The sequence below is a fragment of the Bison bison genome, unplaced genomic scaffold (genome assembly GCF_000754665.1).
Source record: "Bison bison bison isolate TAMUID 2011002044 unplaced genomic scaffold, Bison_UMD1.0 scf7180017864050, whole genome shotgun sequence".
NCBI lineage: Eukaryota > Metazoa > Chordata > Mammalia > Artiodactyla > Bovidae > Bison > Bison bison.
In genome coordinates this window covers 7,183,264-7,204,140 of record NW_011494622.1, presented here as the reverse complement: position 1 = coordinate 7,204,140, position 20,877 = coordinate 7,183,264, and positions in this window count along the sequence as shown.

Genomic DNA, 20,877 nt, shown 5'->3' with positions numbered 1-20,877 from the left:
TAGCCATGTTAAAAGACTTAAATGTCAGAGTTGGTTATTTTCCCACAATAGTAATAATTCTTTATCCAACAGATATTTTGTTAAAGACTGTTTTCTTCCCCTATTTTAAACCACGCTATAAGGTAAAAAACCTGGTCCCCTAGTTCATTCTTTTCAGAAGCAAATATTAAGAAGGCTAAGACTTGTAACTTATTGGGAAGGAGGGGATGGCCAGTGATTGATAAAGGACAAGAGAACTGGCCAAGAGCCTGAGGGTCAAGAAGTAGGTCTAGCACTTAGGAAAGGGAAGAGAGAAGCAATGCTACCGAGGAACTGCTTGAGACTGCAGAGCATTTCTAAATGTCTCAACCAGAACAAGTGTTCCTCTCCTCCACTAAAAATGGCCCACTGGAGAGTAAGCAGCAGCAGCCTGCCCTGCAGTCATGCCCTCGCTGTGTTAGTTGCTGAGCGGAATAACCTGAGGAAAGCATGGCCTCTGCATGAGCGCAGTGAGGAACCCAGAGAGGAAGGAGCCCAGAGGCTGTCAGTCAGCTGTGCTCCCTCCCGCGGGTGCTCTTGAAGGAGATTTGAGAGGCTTACTTCCATCCTGCCATCCCTGGGGACGTTATCAATAAGATGTTGCTTTGTGAAGCAGTGACTGTAAAGATGAGCCAAAGTAGCTCATATATATATACACTTTTTATTTTAATTTGGGACCAGTGTGTCAAAACATTATGAAAATCTCTTTTTTATTTTTCTGTTAAACATTCCTATAAATGCTAAGCAACACACATACAGAGAACCAGATTCTAAAGAGCTGAGAGCCATCCCTAGATGCCAGAAAAATAAGAAAAAGCTCGATGTCACAGCTGTAAGCGGAAGGGTGGTGCTGATGACCACAGTACCACCTTGTCCATGGGAAGCCAGATCAGCTATAGACCAGAGTGATGGGGACTGAACTCCTAACAGCACAAGAATTAGGTATGTTCTAGCACGGTACCAGCACAAGGCTAGACATTTCCCCATAATCATTAGTCCTTTGAATGTATCATCCCCCTTATGGCTTCTGTTGTTTGCAATGAGAAGCCAGATGTTAGTTTTACTGGGATTCCTTTATGTCTGACAGGTCATGCCACTCTTGATATTTTCAAGAATTGTCTTTGTCTTTCAACATTTTTACATGAATTGTCAGGGTGTAGATATAATTTTACCCTCCGTGGGGTTCACTGACCTCTGTGGTTGCGTAGATGAATGTTTTCCATCAACTTGGGAATTTCCAGTCATGATTTCTTTGAATAATTTTTACAGTCATTTCTCTCCTGTCTTTCTGCTACTCATGCTACACGTATGTTGGTGAGTTTGTGTCACGCTTTTCTCTGAGTGTTCTGTTTATTTTTCTTCGTTCTTCTTTTCTCTCGACAGATTGCACAGCCTCTGTCAATCAACTGTTCAGCTGATTCTTCGGCCAGTTCCAAGTTTACTGTTGAATCCCTCTAGTAAATTTTTCATTTCAGCCATACTTTTAAAGCTCAGAGTTTTCATGTGGTTCTTTTGTATTTTTTAATAATTTCTCTTTATATCCACTGCGTGATGAAACACTGTTGACATTCCTTTACCTCTTAAGCACGGTTTGCTTTAGTTTTTTTAATGTATTTATACGGGTTGCTTTGAAGCCTTTGTCTATTAAATCGAACATCTGGGCTCCCTGACAGGCAGTTCCTGTCACCTGCTCTGTGTCTCCCTGTGTGTTTCACACATTCCAATGTATGTCACCTGTTTTTTTTGTTGTCATTGTTGAAAACTGAACATTTTAGATAATATGTTGTACTAGCTCTGGATACTGAACCCTATCATCAAAGTTTTTTAATGCTGCTATTTGTGTATTTGCTTAGCCACTTGGCTAGGCTGTTTTAGGGAAGTCTGTTTCACCAGCAGTGGGAACCCCCTGCTGTAGATCCTCTGAAAGCACAGCCTTTGGCAATGCACACAGTCACAGAAGGAAGACAGTGTCATCAGTAGGGCTCTTTTTGCCTGTTTCTTTCCCTTTGTGTGTTTCTCTCTGCCTTTGTGTGTATGACACCCAACTCTTAGGCTCCGCTAATTTCTGATTCATTGCTCTGTCATTTTCAACAATATCTTGGAGCATAAATAGTTTCACAAACTGATTCAAGTAAATGTGGGCCTCATTGTTGGGGTACTTTTTGAGTTCAACTTTTGAGGTCTGTTTTGACCCAGAAGAGCTCTTTTTAGCCGTCTCTTTCCATGATGCTCTCCAGGAAACTAGGTGATCTCTGGTTTAGCTTTGAGCTCTCCTGGAAGTCACCAGCTTTCTCTTAATCATTCACAGCTAAAATCTCCATTATATTCTCCAGCATCCTTAAACTTGAACTTACTGCAGTCTGTTCAAATAAAGTCCATTTCTTCAAGGAGCACACCAAAACTCTCTGTTCTTAAGGCTGCCTCTTTTGTGCAGAATCCCTGGCTCACTGTCCTGGAACTGGGACCAGGGTAGTGATCTGCTCCTCTTGTAGTAACATACGACTTTTCCACTGGAGGCAATAGTCTCTGATCTCTTAAGCTTGACTTTAAAATTAAAGTTAAAATTCTATCCTATAAAAGATCTGGGGTAGAGCACTTGTGGGCCTAGAGTTCTTGACCTGCCAGTCCTGGGGGTATGCTCTCCATCCTGTGATTTCAAGCAAATGCATGCCTCAGTTGTTTGACCATGTTTTTATACTTTCTTCCAGAGATAGACTGTGATCTCTTTTTGGCTACATCTTGGGAAAAAAGTGAATTGTCCCAGGCAATCAGGCAATTCTATAAGTCTAGATTGAAAATTTTTACCACATACTGAGAAATTCTGCTAAAGGCCATTGGAAACGTGATATTTGAGAATCTGTCAAATAAACATTTTAATTAACCTTTTCTTCAGATTCCCTGAGGTCTATTCTTGTATGAAGTCATCATGAACCAAAATTCTTGGACTATATTATCGCAGGTGCTCACAAAGTACCGCTTTCACTGAGTTAAGATTTAGTGTAGCACCCAACACACAAATATTAGTGGAAGTGGCCAAAAGAAATGGTTATTTGAACCATTTATTTTTAAGTCTACAACTTGTCAAGATTGTTTATTTTTTCCCCCAGTACCTCAAATGTAAGTGCCTCCTTTACAATAAATTCCTCTTTGAGAAAAAGAAAAAAACAATAAATTCTTCTTTGAATTCTGTGGTCATATAAAATGTTCATTTCTTAAAATGAATTTATATGCCTTCTTTCTTGCCCTTCTCAACATGTTCTCCTTTGTATTGTAAGTTCCAGAAAAACAGGACCTAATGTCAGTACCTGAAGTTGTCAACTCAATGCAGATCTCCTGGTAACAATCATTTCTCTGTTCTTTTTCTTTCTTTTTTCTTAATCATCCTGTTTTCAAAATATCAAGGTATACACTGAAAGAAATCCCAGTTGCCCTGAGACTTTAAAAGAAACATATGACATACCGTTCACTAAAATTAATGGCAGACCTACTGTTACATCTCTATAATACAATTCTAGAAAAGTCTTGTTTCCATCCTTTTCTTCGGTAACTTCTGCTCTGGTAGCCCAAGGCAAATCTCTCTGCAGTGTAGTTATAATGTTGCCTCACTGCAGGCTGAAATTTTTTCTCTCCTTCATGCTGTCATTACATGATTTCACCTCATCTCTTGAAAATTCCTTTCTCCCCTGATTTTAATTTCTCCCACTTCTTATTACATGCCTCTTGATTCTCAAATAGCAAGGTTATGACTTCAAACGCTTGGCAAATAATTCCTCTCAGCTGAATGATCTTGCCGTATACTTCCCTGAAGATATTCCATGGGGTCGTGAAGAGTCAGACACGACAGAGCGACTTCACTTTCACTTTTCACTTTCATGCATTGGAGAAGGAAATGGCAACCCACTCCAGTGTTCTTGCCTGGAGAATCCTTCATCTTTCTACTCCAGACAGACAGACTTATCTCCATTGGGCATCATATTTCCTGCCTTTCCTTTTAGTTAACAGAAGAATGCTGGTTTCAGAAGCCAGTTTCTCCCTCTTGTTCCCATCTCACCATCTTCTGTAAGTGTCATTTATCCTGTATGTGTCCGTGTTGTTTGGTGCACATTTGTATGCTTTTCTGTAGAATATAAAACAGGAAAAAAAGATTCAGATCAAAGGCTAGGTGCATGTTTAGTTTGGGTACATCCTAACAGTTTTCCACGGTGTCAAAGTGGTTTTGCTAATATAAGGTCTTGCCAATAATGGATGAGACTCCAAATAGTTGCCAATATTTCTTAGTATTTCCAGGCTAGTTTTTTTCCCCCATTCTGATTAAGGCTAGTCATATATCAACTTTGGATTTAATTTTCATTTCCCTAACTTCTGATATTATTTTGCCACTTTTCATGTTTTTATTGGCCTTTATAGAAAATTTTCTGTTGTTGAGTTTCCTATTTAAGCCTTTTCTCTCCATTTTTTTTCTATTGTGTTCATTTAAAAACATCTTATGAGTCTTTCATATGTCATGAATTTGAATTCTTTGTCAGAAATATAAACTATTACATTTTTTTCTACCTCTGGTTTACTTTTCATGCTCTTCATGGTACCTTGTGATAGAAAAATGCGATTAATTGAACAAGTCTATTTTTTCAGTGTTGTCTGTTAGGTATATGTGTTTTGTGAGATGTTTATGGAATTTTGCTACTTCAAGATCATAAATATATTCTTCTCTGTTACACTCTAGTTTTATTACCATAGACATTTAAATCTGTAGCCTATCTGGAATGGATTGTTATGTATGGTATGAAGTAGGGGTTGAAGATCACTCCCCCTGTTGGAATATCCAGTGATTCACAGATGATGTTTCAAAAGATCACTCGTCCTTTCTGTGTTATAACAATACCTTTGCCATCAATCAGATGACCATGTGTATGTGATTCTGGTTCTTTAATTTTTTCCATTATTCTATCTTTTCTTTTGCTAATACAACACTGTTCAATAATGTAGCTTTTGAATTGGTGAAAGTATTAGTTGCTCAGTTGTGTCTGTCTCTTTGCGATCTCATAGACTATAACCCACCAAAATCCTCTGTCTATGGAATCTCCAGGCAAGAATACTGGAGTGGGTTGCCATTCCCTTCTCCAGGGAATCTTCCTGACCCAGGGATTGATCTCAGGTCTCCCACACTGAGGGCAGATTTTTTACCATCTGAGCTACTAGGGAAGCCCTTTACAGTAATATGATTTCTCCTAATTTTTATCTTTTTAAAGTATTTTTTAGCTCTTATTGACCATTTACTTCATAAACACTTACAACATCTTATTCATTTCCATAAACTTTTCATTTTCATTTGAAATTAATTGAACATATAGAATAATTAGATAATTGGCATTTTTATTTTATTAAGCCTTCAAACCTATATAAGATATTTTTTAAAGCTTTTTAAAATAATGTACAGGTATATTGGACTTTTAAAATATGTATTTAAATTATTCTGAATCATTTTTATGGACACTATTACTTTATATAATTTCAAACTTAGAGAAAAGTTGATTTAATAGTCAAGGAATTCCCATATACCCTTAATTCAGATTCGCCAGTTTCTTTTAATATTTCACTATGTTTGCATTATTATCATTCTCTTTCTCTCTCATATTGTTTTTCTGAATCTTCTCCACTCTACATTCAAATTTCATCAGTTGGTCCAATAATGTATTTTACAGTAAATTTTTACTAGTTCAACATCTAATTGAGAATAATGCATTGCATTCATGTAATGTCTCTTTTTTCCTCCTCTGATTTGAAGCAGTCCTTCGGCCTTTCTCTTCTTTAACCTTGGCATTTTTGAAAAATAAAGGCCAGTAATTTCAGTAATTTTGTAGAATTTTCTTCAATTTTGGTTTTCTACGGTTCCCCTATTATTTATTTTAGCTTGCATGTTTTTAAGGAGGAGTCGGGTTAGGGTGGTAAGTTCAGAAATGCCAAACAAACAATGTGTCCTCAGTGAATCATAAAGGCACATGTCAGTTTATCTCCGTTTTAGCCATGTTAACTTTGGTCACGAGTTTCAGATGGTGTCAGGCAGTTTCTTCACTAGATCATCTATTTTTTTTTTTTTTTTGCTTTCTGATTAATAAGAAATTTATGTGATGATATCAAGTAAACATTCAGTCCCTCATCAAACTTTCACCTATGTTCACATACATTGATAATTTCCAAAATCCATCCCTTCTTCTCTATTTGTTAGTTGGTATTCTTCTGTAAGAAAGACCTTACCCACCTTTGCAATTATTCATTCATTCATTTATTTATATCAGCATGACGTTTTATATTCATTTTTTATTTAATTGGTTATATTATTATTCATTTTAATATTTAAATTGTCTCAGATTCAGTCTGAGACACAGTCTTTAATCTGTGTACTTTTGACAGGGCTCTGTTGTTTTTTGAAAACTTCCTAAACTTCCTTACATTCTAGAAACATAGACTGTCTCTGACTCATCCTATACTGTTCTTGCCCCAGTCCTGGAATCAGCCATTTCTTTAGGGAGCCCAGATTTCTCTTCATGAACAATATTATTTATAAATAAAGATTTGGGCAATAGGAAGGTCATGTGTCTCAGCCTTCTGAGGAGAGAGGACCAGGAAATATATTTGTATATATAATCTCTATATTTATTATAGTAGTTATCAAATATCTATCCACCTATGTATATACATGTATGTGTGTGTCTATACACAAAATTCACAAATTCATATCTGCTATATGTTTATATACAAATTGTGTAAATTTGAGTCACCTTCTTCATATTTACAAGTCCCCTTCCGTGACAGTGAGAAATCTGATTTCCGTTATACACAGTAAATGGATTCATTTCACAAGGCTGAACATAGAAAGTAGTTTCAGAGTTGTTAACAAAGACCATCACCAAAAGCAAGCCTATTAACTAGAATCAATATTTGTTTAGGGTTTTTTCTTCTTTTTTTTGGTAAAATGTACCTACAGTGAAAAACAAAATTCATAAATTTTAAGTGTGTAATTCAATGAGTTTCAGCAAATAGATATCATATCCCTAAGAAATAGAACTTTCTGTCCCCCAGAAAATTCTCTCATGCCCTATCCCAGGCAATTTCTCTACGCCCTGCCCCCTCATACACACGCATACACATGCAGATGTGTGTGCATCTATATATAACAATCTTTTAAGAAGTGACATTTCCAGAACTGTTGCTGAATACCCTGACTGATGAGCACTCTGCCTTCTATGTGGTAAAAACCTGAATGTCTAAAGCCACAATTGTACAATCAATTTGATATCTTTCAACAGTCTTTTTTGGATTTTTATAATCAAATAGTATACAATGTTAAATTTTTATTCCGTTATTCTGGAGAAACACAAGTTTCAGAGTTTTAGGGTGTTCCAATGAGCTAATAAGATTATTTCTTAGACTGGTGAGCAATGGTATTTAAACACACATGGTCAGTGAATATAAATTTAAGTTCATTTCGATAAAATGTAATAGCAATTTCAATGGCCATAATTCTGTCATATATTAGATAGTTAAAGAGTAGTGATTCTATAAAGTCAGGTTGTATAGCACACCCTATATTGTGCTTCTTATGACAGGATAGAAACTGTTCTATGTATATAATGCCATTCACTAATTTGGCTTTTCCATCATTTAGTATTGTAGGTGGTCTTCAACTGAAAGATCTTAAAGTACACGTGTCATTTTTTTCTCATCAGACCCAACCTGGAGTATTGCTATACAGCACTGTCTTTAGTGTCTCTTGCCCTTTGTAAGAGCTTACATATTTCTCCTTGACCCTCTCTCCTTTTCTTGCCTACTGTGTTTATTCTGTAGCTGCCCTGACACCTTGACTCCTGCCTTTTCCAAATGTCTTCACTCACACAAAACAGAGCTATTTCTTGGATACACAAAGTCACCAGTCAAGTTATACCGCAGGTTATGCAAGATGATATGCTAATAAACACATCAGCCAGAGTTCTGTAAAAAGAAAAAGTATTAAAAATTTAATACAGAGTGATAGAAATTTATAAAATTGTTTGAGATGGATAGGGAAAAATTTACAAAGCCTGTTTTAGAAAATTCCAAACTGCTAGAACTATAGCACTGAAGTGGGTAATTCAGTGGAGGGTGCTTGAAAGTCATGGACAAGTTCCCATATCTGCCATCTGCTGATGTTTACTCATGTCCCAGCAAATATTACCGAAAATAGTGGGTTTTTCTTCTCCTTTATCTTTCAGATCTCATATGCTAACTCGCATTTCTAAAATCTAATGGGAGCACTGTTGGCAACTGAGTTTGAAAGGTCTTATTCTCTGGTCGGTATCAGGGGAGAGACTAAGGGTGGAGATGTTACTGAGCATCAGCTCATATATCTCACATAGTAGACTTTTGTGTGAAAGTGAAAGTGTTAGTCACTCAATTGTGTCCGACTCTTTGTGACCACATGGACTGCAGCCTGCCGAGCTCCTTTGTCCATGGAATTCTCTGTATACCTTGCTTCAGATAATATTTTCATTTTGAACGCAGTCTGATTTTTTCCATGAAGATTTGGTAAGGTAGTCATATAAGTGGAGATGAACTGATTGCCATATATGGTTTCCTCAATGAATCAAATTAACTCTTAACTAAGTTTTAGCATCCTGAACAGTATTTTTATTTCCAAAGGAACTGGTGCCACTTGTAACTTTTTTTATATCAAGCTTAATGGAAAGTCTGTTATTTAACTTTAGAATAATGAAAAATAAGATTCAGTACTCTAAATGCCATCTTTTCTGAGGCATACTAGTGAATGGATTAGATGGGAAAACACAAAATGATGTTTTAAGAAGGACTTCAGACTTTGGTGTTTGCAGTGGTTTATTTAAAGATGCGGCACATGAGAATAAGCCTGTACAAATATGCTAATCAAGAGACTGATTTATGACTGGAAAAGACAGCTATGAGCTCAGAATCATTAGTGCTCATGCTTGGGCTCAGTCGCTTCCAACCTCATGGACCCTCGTCTGCCAGGCTCCCCAAATTGTCTAATTCCAAGAGACGGTGTCTGCTGAAGTAGAGGTATGATTAGTGGACAGCAGCTGGCCGCAGTACCCAGTCAGCAATTCAGATCCTATAAGGCTTGTCAGCAAACATTAAGGACATTTTCACTAAAACTGTAGATCAAGGATTCAGGGGCCGAAGTAACAAGTCTCTGAGTACACAGGTAGGGAGGGCAGACTATAAGACCCTGATATAACATATAAAAGGACTTCCCTGGTGGCTCAGATGGTAAAGCGTCTGCCTACAGTGCGGGAGACCCGGGTTCAATCCCTGGGTTGGGAAGATCCCCTGAAGAAGGAAATGGCACCCCACTCCAGTACTCTTGCCTGGAAAATCCCATGGACAGAGAAGCCTGGTGGGCTACAGTCCATGGGGTCGCAAAGAGTCGGACATGACTGAGCAACTTCACTTTCACTATAGCATATAAAATAAGGATATGGAGCTGGTGAATTAAATGCCCAGAATCTTATGCTGAAAGACAATGACTTATCAGAAGTACCTTCAAAATAAACAAGGGGAAAGGAATGTGATTACAGTTGCTGAGTAAGTGTTCTGCCAAAGTCAAAGCAGATGAGAGGGGAGATTACCTGGATGTTGAATCACAGAGATGCTAATATCAACCTTTCTCAACAAAAGGATAGGATTGTCTCAAAAGACTGATGATGGTAGACATGAGAGGTAAATGAGATTATTTGTTCTTAATAATCCAAGTGGGACTGTATTAAACTAAAAGGTTTCTGCACAGTAAAGGAATTGTCAACAAAATAGAGCGACCTACCGAATGGGAGAAAATATTTGCAAATCATAGATCTAGAAAGGGGTTAAAATCCAAAATACATTTAAAATCATTATAACTCAATAGCAAAAAAAAAAAGATTCAAAACTGGGCAGAAGGCCTGAATAGACATTTTTCAAAGAAGACATACAGATGGCCAACAGGCACATGAAAAGATGCTCAGCATTACTAATCATCAGGAAAATGCAAATCAAAACCACAATGAGACATCACCTCACACTTGTCGGAATGTTAGCTCATCAAAAAGAGATAACAAACGTTGATGATGATGTGGAGAAAATAGAACCCTTGTGCAGTGTCGGCAAGAATGTAAATGGGTGCAGGCACTATGGAAAACAGTACGAGGATTCCTCAAAAAAGGAAAAATAGAACTGCTATGTGATTCAGAAATTCTGGGTATTTATCCAAGGAAAACGAAAACACTAACTTGAAAAGATATCTGCACCCACCTCCTGTTCATTTCAGCACCATTTATAATAGCCAAGATATGGAAAGAACTAAATGTCCTTTGATAGATGGATAAAGATATTATGGTATATGTCATATATGTATATATGCTATATAATATATAGTATATATAGAGAGAGAATAGAACATTATTCAATCATAAAAAGGAATGAAATTTTCCATTTGTGACAACATGGATGGACCTTGAGGGCATTCTGCTAAGTGAAGTAAGTCAAACAGAGAAAGACAGATGCCTTATGATCTACCTTACACGTAAAATCTAAAAATAAAAAAATAAGCTCATAAACACAGAGAATTGATTAATGACTTCCAGAGGCAGAGGGCGGGGGTGGGAAAAATAGTGAAGACGGTCAAAAGGCATAATAATAACACTTGAAGGACTGATGCTGAAGGTGAAGCTCCAATTGTTTGGCCACCTGATGCAAAGAGCTGACTCATGGGGAAAGACCCTGACGTTGGGAAAGACTGAAGGCAGGAGAGGGGAACGACAGAGGATGAGATGCTTGGATGGCAGCACTGACTCAATGGACATGAGTTTGAACAGACTCCGGGAGATAGTGAAAGACAGAGAAGCCTGGTGTGCTGCAGCTCATGGCGTTGCAGAGTCAGACATGACTTAGCAACTGAACAACACCAACCATGTAAAAGTAATTTTTAAAAGAGTTTTATACTGCTATGCGGGGAGCCGGCGGGAGGCACTCTGCCCATGGCAAAGGTCATGAGGAAGGAGGCTCGACATACGCAAAGGTGGGATCGAGCCTCAGGAGTCCCCCTGGAAATCCTCAAGCATCTACCCCCATAACCAGAGCCTGCCTACTTTACTACTTTGTGCTCTCACCTACACCTCTGACTTAACGGGGGGCTGTCCCCCACCACCTCTTTCGGAGAAGGAGTTAACTTAGAGCTCCAGTTAATGATAATTCCTGGGCATGACAAGAGTATTTTAACCTACAAACTCCTCTGAAGGTTCTCTAGCGTGCCTGACAGGCTTGTCTGGCCACATGTGATTGCTCACAGCCTCCCAACAGTGAGAGGCACGAGATGCTTTAAATCTTCTAAAAACAGGTTCTTTAGAGAAGTTAGAAAACTATTAGTATACGTATAATGGGCTGATTAGAAATTGTATTGGTGAAGGGTTTTTCATTTGTTGAGCCAATGATTACTGCTAAGTCTCCACATCCCCTGCCCTTATACACGTTAATGAATATATAGAAGAAATAAGTATTAACCTTTGATATTAATCACGTTAGACCTTAGGCTAAGCAAATTCTTTCCTTAATTAAAACCCAATACACCCTCACCCTATAGAAATGTAACTTTATCTGGTACCTTCGGAAGGTGGCGTCTGTTTTAAGAATAATCACCGTTGGAGAAATAAGTGTTCTGGTTGACTGACCGCTGTCACAAGGAGAGGGTCATAAATTGTCAGCAGGCCCCCTGGCCAGAAGATGATGTAACACCCCTAAGACCTCTGTATACATTTGTATGAAGCACCTGACTTTAATAATAGTCAGGACTGCTCTCCCCGCATGACTTTTGTATAACATCTCAGTGTATAAAAACAGACTCTGGAAAATAAAGAATGGGGATCAGTTCCTCAAAATACTGGTCTCCCCATGTCGTTCTCTCTGTCAAACTCTGGCTGAGTCTCCATCTGGAGCATGGAACCCGCCATGCTTACTAATTATGCCTGGGCTTCTAAGATCCGACCGCGGAGGCCTCAGTGTCTCCTCTCCTTCGGGAGAACGGAAGGACGCCTGCGGCCTTCGTTGCCGGGAGCCGGCATATTGCATATTGAGTGCATATTGCATATTGAGTGCAGCACTTTCCACAGCATCATCTTTCAGGATCTGGAATAGCTCAACTGGAATTCTATCACTGCCGGTAGCCAGCGTGAGGAGCTCCGCCCATGACAAAGGTCATGAGGAAGGAGGCTCGGCACACGCAAAGGCGGGATCGAGCCTCAGGAGTCCCCCTGGAAATTCTCGAGCATTTACACCCAAAACCAGAGTCTGCCTACTTTCTGCTTTGTGCTTTCACCTACACCTCTGACTTTACGGGGGGCTGTCCCCCACTACCTCTCTGAAAAAAGAGTTAGCTTACAGCTCCAGTTAATAATTCCTGGGTGTGACAGTGTTTAACCTGCAAACTCCTTTGGAAATCCTCTAGCCTGCCTGAATAGGTTTTTCCGGCCACATGTGATTGTTCAGAGCCTCCCAACTGTGAGAGGCAGGAGATGTTCTAAACTGTCTAAACACAGATTCTTTTGAGTAGTTAAAAGATTGATTAGAAATTGTATTGGTGAAGGGATTTTCACTTGTTGGGCCAATGTTTGCTGCTAAGTTTCCATATCCCTTACCTGCTGTGTCCCTGGCAGTGTATTGATTAATATAATTGGTGTAAGTAGTAGCTTTAATGTTTGTAACCTGGGACCCTTGAGTTAATTCTTTTTCTTGTTATAGCCCACCACACCTTTGCGCTGTAGGAATGCAACTTTATCTAATGCTTTTGGAGGGTGGCTCCTGACCAATCACCTTTAGAGAAAAATAAGTTTTCTGAAGAAAAGGTCTTAAAATGTTAACAGGCCTCCGGGCCAGAAGATGATGCAAATCACCTAAACTTTTGCATATGATAAGTTTGCAGGAAGAAAGCCTGGCTTGCTGCCTGACTCTACCCCTTCCCCCATTATCCTCTGTGCATAACTTAAGGTATAAAAACTACTTTGGAAAATGAAGTGTGGGCCTTGTTCACCGAAACTTGGTCTCACCATGTCGTTCTTTCTCTTACCTTCTGGCTGAATTATTCAGCCTCTTTTCTACACTGAATTTTCCTACTGAGCTATCCTTATTTCAGCTGCTTTTCTCCACTAAATTTCCTCACTGAGCTATCCTCATTCTATTACTCTTTATATCCTTAATTAACGTTTAATTAAGCAATTGTCTCCCAATCTTCGCCTACGCCGTCTCTCCTTCGAATACCCTGGATCAGCCGGGGCTGGTCCCCAGCACTTGTAAGTGGTGCAAGCTTCTTGTCTTGAAATTTTATTGGTTTCCCGCATAAACCAAGTTACTCAGCCTCTTTTCTCCACTGAATTTTCCTGCTGAGCTATCCTTATTCTAGTACTCTTTATATCTCTAATTAATATTTAATTAAAGCCAGTGTATTCGCCGACGCCCTCCCCGCTTTGAACTCCCTGGATCAGCTGGGGCTGGACCCCGGCACTGCCATATCAAGAAGCAAAATGCATATCAAAAAACAATATAAATACATTTTTTTGGTCTAATGGGGACCTTGTGACTACTTACACTTTCAGGCATCACAGGACAGATAAAGAGAACAGCAGGATCATGCAGGATGCTCTGAAGAGCCAGGCTTATAAGGGGACCACATGAGTGCTACTCACATTCCAGTATTCAGAATTCTATCTCTTGATCACAACCTAGTCACAACAGAGGTTGGGAAATCTAGGCTTCTGTGCCTAGGGTGTTCTTATTTTATTTTCTATTTGGTTGAATTTTGAATTTGCACTTCAGACTTCGTTAGTCACGCATGATAGCTTCTCAACAGCACCAATTTCAACAAACCTCACTTGCTTTCTGTTTGAATTCTATGACTATATTAAGTGTTCATTTAAAAAAAATTGAAGTATAGCTAACTTACAATGTTGTATTGAATTATACAGCAAAGTGCTTCAGTTATACATTTATGTGTATATATTTTTCAGATAATTTTCCATTATAGGTCATTATAAGATACTGAATATAGTTCCATGGGCTATACAGTAGGTCCTTATTTATTTTATAGATAGTAGTGTGTATATGTTAATCCCAAACTCCTAATTCATCTCCCTCACTCCCACTGTCCTTGTAAGTAACCATAGTTTCAACAAACCTCATTTTTATCTTGGATGTATGCTCTCCTAATACGTTGATAGAACTAAACTCTCCTTTAATTAATTGAAGATGCTCCTTCCCTGAATTCCTGTTGTTTCTCATCCTAATTGCCTTTTTATCAGAAATAATCATTCAGTTTATCACCTTTTATCAAATTGCCATTTTATGCTGGTTTCTAGGACCTTCTTATGTTGTATACCCCAGATTGAAAGGGACCTAGAGACATTGCCTCAGGAAATCTCTATATAATTAAATATCTTCATGGCTCTTTATGTTTTACAGATGTGGTAGGTATGACCCAGAGAAGTTAAGCAACCCTGGGAAATCTGACTAACAAGTTCAGTTCAGTTCAGTCACTCAGTCATGTCCGACTCTTTGTGACCCCATGGACTGCTGCACGCCAGGCCTCCCTGTCCATCACCAACTCCTGGAGTTTACCCAAACTCATGTCCGTCGAGTCGGTGATGCCATCCAACCATCTCATCCTCTGTCGTCCCTTCTCCTCCTGCCTTCGATCTTTCCCAGCATCAGGGTCTTTTCAAATGAGTCAGCTCTTTGCATCAGGTGGCCAAAGTATTGGAGTTTCAGCTTCAACATCAGTCCTTCCAATGAACAAACTCCTCTATTTATCTTTGGAGACCTCATAAACCAGCTTTTTGAAGCTATTTCTCATTGAAATTGGCCTTCAGTGCTTACTTAGGGGGTGATAATTTAAATCAATTTTTGTTTCTTTTTCCTTTTTTTTTTTTTTTTTTTCAAAGTCTCTTATTGAATGCCAATCCTGTTATGGCCAAACTAGCCACAAGCCTTAAAGGAAAAAACACCCAGATTTAACATTTACATTCTGAAGCTCATAACCAAGGATTTTTCTATAATAGTCTCCTCTGCTATGAATTTTCCTACTCATCTTCATTTGCAATAAAGACTACCAAGACCAAGTGAAGTCGCTCTGTCGTGTCCAACTCTTTGTGACCCCATGGACTGTAGCCTACCACGCTCCTCCATCCATGGGATTTTCCAGGCAAGAGTACTGGAGTGGGTGGCCATTGCCTCCTCCAAATAAAGACTACATATGCCACTAATGTTTGTTCCTTCTGATTGCCTATGGATAAACAACAAAATATTTACTTAGTTTTCAAACTTTACAACTTTTTTTCATCCCAATGTTATTCAGAGAAATTAGAATTTAGGCTAATTTTAAAAAGTGGCCATAACCTCTTTCCTTGACTTGTGGTGACCACTGCAATTATGTTAAATGAGAGCAGGATACCTTAAAGAGAAGCTATTTTCTATTTAACACTGTGTGGCTAAATTAATCAATGGGAGAAGCATGGACATGAGCTTTTCTTATTTAATGAATATAAATTTATGTGTCATTATTAAGTGAATTTGATATCCTTTGAAGCTTTTTACAGATCTTTCTACCATCTCAATCCTATGGTTCCTGAAATACTTCAGTAAGATGTTCACTGATTATGAGCAAATACTCTGAAGATTTTATGTTAATTTGTGTCATTTTGTCCTATTGATTAGGATTTCCTGAATTAAGTCTTCTTCAAATGCACATCTTTGAAAAAATGAAATCTGCTTTCAGCAACAGCACAAAGCAGGCCCTGTATAATTGTTATTCCATAGGTGGGTTCAGTTCGTACATATACTTATCATGAATGTTTAACTGATTTTAATTTATATGATTGATATAACTAGAAATATTTATAGGATTACCTTTAATGATTAAATTTGCATTTTTATATCTGTTTCAAGCTGAGAAGATGATGTGATATTTCATTTCACAATTACTCATTTGCTTCAAAACTGCTTTAAATACTCTCTTATGAGCTAAAAAATTGATTCCAATTGTGGAAATTAATGAATCTCAGCACAACTGATTCAGTATCTCCGAGCAGCCCAAAATTCTGAATATTCACTTTATTTGTAGATGGCAAAGCTATCTAGATTTTATTTTAAATTTATTTGAGCTTAGGTCTCTTAAAAGTTTTAAGGGCAAAGTTTTGTATGTGCAAGGAAAAAAAAAAAGTAGCTATGAACCAAGGAATTCATTGTGAGTTACAAAACAGATCATTTCACTAATTATAAATTCTAAGTCATTTGAAGCTTTTTTGTTTCTGATATTTACATCCTAATTCTTAACACTGTAAAAAAATGATTTTGTAAAACACAAAGCTGGCAGTTAATTAAGCAGCAAAATTTTAAGATTTTAATCCTCTTGTAAAATAAAGCAAAAGAAATACAAAACCTGAAGCAGCAGCAAAACTGCTTCAATAATAACAACAAGCATTCATTGCTATGTTACAAACAATAAGCCTTCAGGGGACAAGGAATTATACAGAGTCATAAAAATCAAGTCCAGGCCCTATAGGTAAGGGTCCGACTTGTGTGTATGCATGTATGTTTGTATTTTCTTATCAGGTTGGAAAGTGCTTCAGTCTCACAACTTAACAAATAAGGCAGTTGCATAATTTAGTTCCTTTATTTCCTTTAAAAAGAGTATTAATTTAAATTTAGGAGAAAGGCATAGAACATATGCTTTTTAGAGCATAATCATAAAACACAGCTTTATTATGCATGCTTTAATTTCAGACATTCACCTTTTTTCAAACTGAAAGAAACCACCCTAAAGCATGAAAACTTAAAAACGCCATTATTGGAAGATTCTTATAAACTTTTCAGGGCCATCTGCATGAATTTTTATCAATATTCATAAATCACCCGAGACTCTCTGGTTACTCAGGATTATTTTATTTAGGCAGGGCACACTGCTAGTCTCTCTAGAACATCTTGAGGACTGTTTCAAAGGTCCTTGAATAAAAGCCTAAGTAGAATGGGATTGAGGGTGGTAGTGGTGATGGGAAATAGAAAGGTATAGCCCTGAGAATTTCTAAGTGCTGGCTGAGCATCAGGGCAGCATGAAGTGTGTGTGGGTTACATGGGCCAAGATCTACAATGATATCTCTAGTGAGTGAAATGTGGCAACTGTGAAGACAAGTGTGTGGGTGCCTGCAAGACCACACACTTGGAGAGGTGGTGAAGTTTTCAGAAGGCTTTGTTATTTCAGCTGGGCACCAAGAGTAGTGGATCAGCCCTCATCTATATCAATTTACCTCATTGAGCCTGAAATTTCTAAGCTATGAAATAGCTGAGCTTTTTAATCCAGCAACCATAAGGGATCATTGTTCAAAAATCACTTGGATTATGCAGTGCTGGTCTTAAACTGTAGTAGGACCTATGAGGTTTTTGAAGACTAAGGGAGTCACAGTAGCATTAATTAACTGATTCACCATTGACAGGCCAAGGAAAATGGGAAAGGAGTTAGACCTTGTAAGACACCAAAATCAACCCAGCTATATAAAACAAGTATCCTGAAAATGTGTGTGGTAACTTATTCTCTAAAAGTATGGCTTTTTAAAATGGCTTTCTCTCAGTGATTTCATATGAAACAAAAAGGAGATCTACCTTCTTCTTGTAGAAATAAATTATGCAAACCTGAAGTTTGATAAACACGCTCAGAATTCTTGATCTAATAACCTTGAGATCAATGTCTTAGATTTTAGAAAGGTAAAAATGGGTGTATAGAATATATTAAGTAATACCTCAGGGTCTGGGGAAACATGCTACACTCTTAACACATTAATAGTTCTGCAATGAAATGTATCAGTATTTACAGTGGGTGGGACAAAGACCAAGAATAGCTTAGTGTCAGATTGGAATAGGTTTTGTTGTCATAATCTGCAACAAATTCTTTAAGATATTTGTGATTTACAGAACTTTGAGATACTGGAATTACAGACCGGCACTGATTTAATTTAGTCACTTAGGGGTCCAAAGTCTCTTCACTTTTTATTTATAAAATGACACAGAGGGAATGTAATGTAATTTCATGAACATTGGAAGGACTCTTTGCAAAAAAAATTTTGACCCTCAAGTAACAGTAGAAATGGCTTAAAAACGATCACCTTTGGAAAGATATAAGACTGGTTTAAATTCCCTCCAAAGTATAATTTGCTAATATAAGTTCATTTCCTGAGAATGTTTTGATAATGAGGTCAGATGTTAGAATGATATTAGAATGAGGACAAGTAAAGAGAAATTTTCTTTAAAATTCGGCAAACACTAAGTTTATTCTTTTTGTCTGGACCCATTCTAGATAATGAACTCAGTATTGAGACTGTTGTGCTGAAGTTTTCTGTGTTGTACCCATATGGAAACATCCATCTGACAGTTAGCTATAATACTTGGATCTTCAGGGGAGGCATATACCCTGGTGATGTAAATATTTTCTCAGGAATGTTTCTGTGTTAGCTAGCTCAGGGAGGCGGACCTTAAGATCCTTGTTCATTTACAGTTTGGTTTCAGGAAGGGGCACCAGCAAAGCTGACTGGAAAGAAGGGGTGAGAAGTTTAGGAGGAAAACTGAAAGTGCACAGTGGCTTGTATAGGAAAGGGAGAAAATGTTTCAAAAAGATCGTATCGTTAGATGAAGAAATTAGCTATTTGTAGAAAAGAGGGTGAAACAGTTACTGGATATAATAGCAAGGTCTTTATAGTACTTTGAGGAGTCACAGGCAAAAGACAGACTGAGTTAAGGAGAATTAGTATAAAGAGCTAGTAAAAAACTCAATGGACATGAATTTGAGCAAACTCCAGGAGACAATGAAGGACAGGGAAGCTTGATGTGTTACAGTCCATGGGGTTGCAAAAATCAGAAAGGTCTTAGAGACTGAACAAGTGAAAAAAACTCTGGTGTGAGGGTGAAAGAGAAAAAGACAGGAGTTGTTTCAAAAGGGAAAAATTAGCATAGATATGAGCTCATTTAAGAAAGAAATTAACATAGAGAAAAATATTGAACCTATATGAAAAACAAAGAGTAAGTAGAACAGGCTCTCCTGGAAGGGAAGACGTTCAGGAAATTGTATAGGTTTGTACCGATGAGTTCACGGCTTATGGCTTCTATTTTCTCCAAGAAATAGGAGCTGAGAGAGAAAGGAGCCTGTAGATATATGAAGTCTGGAGTGACAAGAGGGTATTTGAAATAACAACTCTGAACGATAAGAGTGAAGTGACTAGGGAAACATAAGAATTAATTCCAGTATGGAGTTTTGCTGTGGAAGTGGCAGACTGAATTATGGTGGCCTAGCAGTGTCAATCTGCACAATTAATTTTTATTTAGCAGGACCACCAAGGAGGAATAATGGGGATTGTTATATGTGGGATGAGAGATGTTCAAATATTCAAACCAAGAAGGTATATACTGGTGAAAACTACATTGATATTTTAAAGCCAAGTCAGTTCAGTTCAATTCCGTCAACTCAGTCATGTGTGACTCTTTGTGACCCCATGGACTGCAGCACAGCAGGCTTCCCTGTCCATCACCAACTCCCAGAGCTTGCTCAAACTCATGTCTATTGAGTCGGTGATGCCATCCAAACAACTCATCCTTTGTCGTCCCCTTCTCCTCCCGTCTTTAATCTTTCCCAGCATCAGGGTCTTTTCAAATGAGTCATGTCTTCCCATTAGGTGGCCAAAGTGTTGGAGTTTCAACTTCAGCATCAGTCCTTCCAACGAACACCCAGGACTGATCTCCTTTAGGACGTACTGGTTCGATCTCCTTGCAGTCCAAGGGACTCTCAAGAGTCTTCTCCAACACCACAGTTCAAAAGCATCAATTCTTTGGCACTCAGCTTTCTTTATAGTCCAACTCTCACATCCATACATGACTACTGGAAAAACCATAGCTTTGACTAGATGGACCTTTGTTGGAAAAGTAATGTCTATGCTTTTTAATACTCTGTCTAGGTTGGTCATAGTTTTTCATCCTAGGAGCAGGTGTCTTTTAATTTCGTGGCTGCAATCACCATCTGCAGTGATATTGGAACCCAAAAAAAACAAAATCTGTCACTGTTTCAATTGTTTCCCCATCTATTTGCCATGAAGTGATGGGACCAAGTGCCATGATCTTAGTTTTCTGAATGTTGAGTTTTAAATGAACTTTTACACTCTCCTCTTTCACTTTCATCAAGAGGCTCTTTAGTTCTTCTTTGCTTTCTGCCCTAAAGATGGTGCCACCTACATATCTGAGGTTATTGATATTTCTGCCAGCAATCTTGATTCTAGCTTGTGCTTCATCCAGCCTCGCATTTCACGTGATGTACTCTTCATATAAGTTAAATAAGCAGGGTGACAATATACAGACTTGATGAACTCCTTTTCCTATTTGGAACCAGTCTGTTGTTCCATATCCAGTTCTAACTGTTGCTTCTTGTCCTGCATACAGATTCTTAGAAGGCAAGAATGGTGGTCTGGTATTCCCATCTCTTGTAGAATTTTCCACAGAATTTGTTATCCACACAGTCAAAGGCTTTGGCATTGTCAATAAAGCAGAAGTAGATGTTTTTCTGTAACTCTTTTGCTTTTTGATGATCCAACGGATGTTGGCGATTAGATGTCTGAGTCCGCTGCCTTTTCTAAATCCAGCTTGAAATCTGGAAATTCACAGTTCACATACCGTTGAAGCCTGGCTTGGATAACTTTGAGCACTGCTTTGCTAGCATGTGAGATGAGTGCAATTGTGTGGTAGTTTGAATATTCTTTGGCATTGCCTTTCTTTGGGATTGGAATGAAAACCGACCTTTTC